This window comes from Vicia villosa, linkage group LG2 (assembly GCF_029867415.1).
Source record: "Vicia villosa cultivar HV-30 ecotype Madison, WI linkage group LG2, Vvil1.0, whole genome shotgun sequence".
NCBI classification, from domain to species: domain Eukaryota; kingdom Viridiplantae; phylum Streptophyta; class Magnoliopsida; order Fabales; family Fabaceae; genus Vicia; species Vicia villosa.
In genome coordinates, this window is record NC_081181.1 from 165,656,852 (window position 1) to 165,662,541 (window position 5,690).

A 5,690-nucleotide genomic window follows, 5' to 3' on the forward strand; every position below is an offset into this window, starting at 1 on the left:
ATACCTAATCCTATTTATATAGGGTGTTGTTGTAAGTTTAGGTGTAAACTTAGCATTTCTCTAAAAAAATGAATGTTTTGTTCTCTGAAAAATTATTATGTACGGAATTTTAGTCTCTATTATTAAACCAATATTTATTTTTGAATGATTCTTTTGCAAATATGTTTAGAATGTTATAACAAATTTCTTGGAAAAAAAAAAGAAACTCAAAATTTAATTTTTAAGTTGAGATTTTTATTACTTTTATCATTTTCTTTTGAAATTTAAAAATTCATATTCAATTCTTTTCATTTTTAAAAAATTTAAAATTTGGTAAATAAATATTTTACAATATTCTAAATATGAATGAAAAAATTATTCAAAAATTTAAAAGTTAAAGGCTAATAAAACAATTTCAAAATTTTAGAAAATAGCAGAGGATCAAAATATTTTATTTTTAGGCTTAAATAATTTTCTGGTCTCTGTAAGTTAGCGAATTTTTGCGTTTAGTCCCTAAATCTTTTTGTTCAGATCCAAGTCCCTATATGTCTATTTCTTGTTGATGTTAGTCCCTAACATTAAAATTTTGTTAAAAAACGCCTACGTGGCTAACGGTGCTAAAGTGGCGAGCTTTTTATTTTCTTTTTAATTTTTGATATATTCCACATAGACAAATTTATTATTATTATTTAATCATTTGAGTGTTAGATGTTAAATGCCAAAATTTTCTAAAATTGAGGGAAAGTTTCCACCTTATAGATACATGCAAACATGTCTTTTTGCTACACCACTTGAGCTTTTTGTTTAACAATAGCAATGCAAATGCAAATGCAAATGCATATATTACATAATGCAATAATTTGGTTTGAAATAGATTTTGTTTTGTTTTGAGTATTAATTTTTGTTTAGTTCTAAAAAATAATAACATACAGTAATTTATATATTAAATAGTTTGAAACATTTTAATTATTAATTAACTATATTACCAAATAATTGAAATATTTATTAATTAATATACTAATTTAATAGTTGAAATATTATGAAATAATTATTTAATATATAATAATAATTGAAATATTTAATAGTTGAGATATTAAATAATTAAAATATTAAATAAATAGTTGAAATATATAAACTATTTAATATAAAATCTATAAATATTTTAACAATTAAATTTATAAACTATTAATATTAATTTAAACTATTTGGTTTGATTTGAAATAGCTTTTGTTTTGTTTTGAGTATTATATTTTGTTTTGTTCTAAAAAATAATAATATACAGTAATTTATATATTAAATAGTTTGAAATATTTTAATTATTAATTAACTTCATGATGAAATAAATGAAATATTTAATAATTAATATACTTATTCAATAGCTGAAATATTATGAAATAATTATTTAATATATATATATATATATATATAATTGAAATATTTAATAGTTGAGATATTAAATAGTTAAAATATTTAACAAATAGTTGAAATATATATACTATTTAATATATAAATTATAAATATTTTAACTATTAAATTTATAAACTAATAATATTTTAAACTATTTGGTTTGAAATAGAATTTGTAATGTTTGGAGTATTACTTTTTGTTTTGTTGTAAAAAATAACAATATACAGTAATTTATATATTATCTGTGTATAATCGTCGGAGGTGTTGTTTCCCTCACTTTTCATGTTTCGAATCGTGCATAACTGATCTGGTTATAATGGGCTACAACTGCGAGTATCTTTTCCAAACTCTGGTATAATGATGTTTCAGTATCATAAACAAGTATCATCTATAACAAATTTTTTATGCACTAAGAAACTGAGGTATGCTTGTATAAAGTTGTAATTTTTTTATCATAAAGTTTCAATTTTTATCTCAATTTATCACTTTATGGTTCTTAATTTTTTGTTACAGCTATAGTTTTTAGCATAACTCTAATGGGTTATGAGAAAATTTTAAGTTTGTTTAGTTTTTTTCTTTCAAAAAGGTTTATTTTTATGCATTTTAAGTGTTTGATAAAATGTCCATGTTGATGAAGTCAACAACATAACGGTGATATGATTTTAAGTGTTTCACAAAATCGATTGTTACAGATCCATGCTTTTGCTACAGAAAATGGTGAGTTTCTTACTTTCACAAGGTCTTAGATTCTTTGTTATAAGACATCATTATAAAATGTTCTTTCATTGTCTTGTGTCTCAACATGTTCTATTTGATGAAATTTGCAGCTTTGACATTCAATGGTCTTAGAGTTGTTCTAGTTGTCAAAGAAGTTGTATGAAGATCTTCTACTATGATGATGTGACAGTATGTTATTGAATATAGAACATCATATTTTAGCTGCTTAAAATTTGTTTATGTTTTAGAATGGTAAGTCCCATACCCGTATGAATTTTCAAGTAAAAGCGTTTAGTTTCTTTCCTCTTGATAACTTTATCGATTGCCCTAGAAGTATAAAATAAGTAAGAATTGGTTTATTATGTCTTGTGTCCAATCAACTTTTGATTGATTCCTCTGCAATACCTGGACTGTGTTGTATAATTTTTATTTCTTATTGTTTCACCATTACTTCCTCCTGTCCTAAATATCAGAGAAAGTTAGATGGGTAAACAATAATGGATGAATTCAAATCCATTTTTTATTCCCTTTGGTCCTTAACAAAATAGTATTTGTAAAACATGTGATGCACTTGTTAATCTTCATCGTATTGAAGCTGCTTCTGTCATAAAGATCTGTATTGGAACTGTAACACCCCAAATCTACCCAATAATTTATACGGAAAATCATAGTATAACATTCAAGAAAATAACACGCATTGAGATATTATATTTCGTCATTTAAATCATTCACGGCTTACTTACTTTCACACAGATACATAGCACATAAACATAAACGGACAACTTAATTAATCCTCAAAAATCACTTCATCAAATAAATTACTTCGCAACGGAATTCATAAAACTTCACCAAACTTTAGTCCCATCATCATAGAATCTTTTTCAATTTAACATCAACGTATAAACCAAAACATAATAAAATTCAGAAATTAAATAATTAAAGAAAACATTCGCTTGTCCCCCCCCCCCTCGAGTGTTACGTATAAGAGTGACAACCGACTCGACTCACGGCTGCTAAATCTTCACTCACTAGCATCACATGCACGTTACCAGTATAAAGGCAACGGCGAAAACAAATAAAGGGTGAGATATCAAACAATACAAACAAAATTATGATAAATATTATAATACGGTTCAAGGTATAATATATCTCAATTCACGATTTCCACCATAGACGATTTAAAAATCAAATCATAATATCTCACACGACGTCACAATAAATCAAATGAATGAGACACGACATATGCAATATGCATGTGGTACCCAGGGCTTCAGCCCCCATCGCCATTTGCCAATAAATAGAGGCATTCCAACAGGCATAAGCCTACGTCATAGTTGCCAAATCAAGATCGTCGCTAAAACATGCAATTCATGAGACACTGATGAAATGCAACAATTCACAAACATCACAGAATAACGTCGCAAAGGCATTCGCCTACATCGCCAAAATATATCAATAATTATTGATAAATACGCGTCACTTTAATTTCCTGCAAAATCACACGACTCGCAATATTTCATACTATGCGTTACGTCACAACATCGCCAAAACGTCACCAAATTACAGATACCGAATCATTTCCGGACTCGCCTAAATTATACTACTCGGTTAAATTAATTTTGGTCTATATTCGTTTTATTTCCTATCGCTGATTTACTACCAAAGTGGTACTCTGCTACTTCAAGAAAATTATTCTGTTACTGTCAATCAATTATATGCACTACTATTTCTAAAAATTCACTCTGTTACTCATTCATTCATCTGCTGAATAAATCTTACTGCAACCAATCAATTGATTCTTAGCTCTTAATTCGATCTAACAGGTTACCTATTAAAAATTAGTTATAGGGTTCAGTACTCTATGCTAAAGCCACTTCCTAAATTGATTAGAATGGAATTTGCCTAAAGTTCTAAGGGACTCCCTTCCCACCATGTACCAACCGTCCCATGTGGGACTTTCAAAGAGCAAGGGGCGCCCACCCTAGTCCCAGGGGATGCCCACCCCACCTTAGTTAAGCATGGGGGCACCCATCCTAAGCTTAAGGGCCCCCCGCCATCACATTTTATTTTTTTTTTGTTTTTTTATTTCTTTTAAATAGGGTGCCCACCTTAGAGGTAAGGGGCCCCCGTCCCTTAACAATTACCTTCTTCCAGATTCAATTATTCCATTACGGGGTCTCAGTTTTCAGTCCATAAAAAGTTTTCGATTTCAGAAAATTCCACGGTCACAGCATCACAAACTCATTCACATCACAGAGAATATACATTAATCATCATCGATTATAAATTCAATTTATTCCAATATTACGACATTACAGATTCACATAACAACATAATTCTTCAAGCAATTTCTAGACTAACAATACAGCAACATCACCACACATATTTCATGCAATTTTCAGTCAATCAATCAAACAAACACAGAGATAATAAAATTACCCAAACCCACATACAATCTATCATGTCCCCGTTTATAGAGAAAGAACCCCACCCTTACCTTTGGATCGAAGGTTGCTCTAATTCGTTCCGATCGAAATCCCCCAAAAATTGCTCTGCTATGGAAATTGCCCGTACCCTCTCTTCTCCTATTTTCCTCTTCTGCTATTTGCTCTTCTCTCCAAAATTGTGTTATGACACTGAGTCTCTAAACCTAGTTAGTATACCTCACTAATTTCAATTTGGGCCACTTACCACACGTGCACCTAATATCAATAATTAGCCCACTTAATTTAATTAATAAACTCCCCTTATTTACTCTATGTCTCATATTTTTCGGTCTAATCTTAATTATTCGGAAAATTCACAAAACGATAGATGTCACTCTAATAATATTTCTAATGCTAAAAATATTAAAATTCTCGATTAAATATCGATCCTCTATCCCGAACTAATACCGAATAAATCGTCCCAAAACACGCAAAATTCAATAAATATCCCAAATGACTAAATTAAGCAAATAATCATTTTTCTAGACGTTACAAGAACGACTATGTTATGTTCCAACTTTTATGCTCTAATTAAAATAAATTATGTGTTGTTTGTCTACAGTATAATGGAGGATTTAACTTTTAGCAGGTTTTGGTATTTTTTATAATATTGTTGAGTACTTGTGGATGAGATTCTCATGAAAATAACATTGTAGGTGATTGCCAAGAGATGACTGGAATCTAAAATAAATACAACACACTTATATTTATCATCATGTTTAATCCCCTTATGCCCTACTTATTATTGAAATATACTCTATTTGGTACGGACCAATTCATAAAATATTTTATTGGAATGTGACAGATGTTACATTGGATCCTCTTCTTTCCGTTACAAGAAAGTACGGACGGAGGACAAGTATTATTGTGGGCGATATCAACTTTCTCATCGGATCAATTCTGAATGCTGCGGTGGCTTATCTACCTATGCTTATCATGGGTCGAATTATGCTTGGTGTTGACATTGGTTTTGAAGATCAGGTAGTGAAATTTTTCCTATAACCTTTTGGATTCTTAGCAGATACAAACTTTATTATGAAACTTTTTCCTTTTTTATTCTCTCTTAGAAGTTTTCCTTTGCATCATCGTGGAATCCCGATG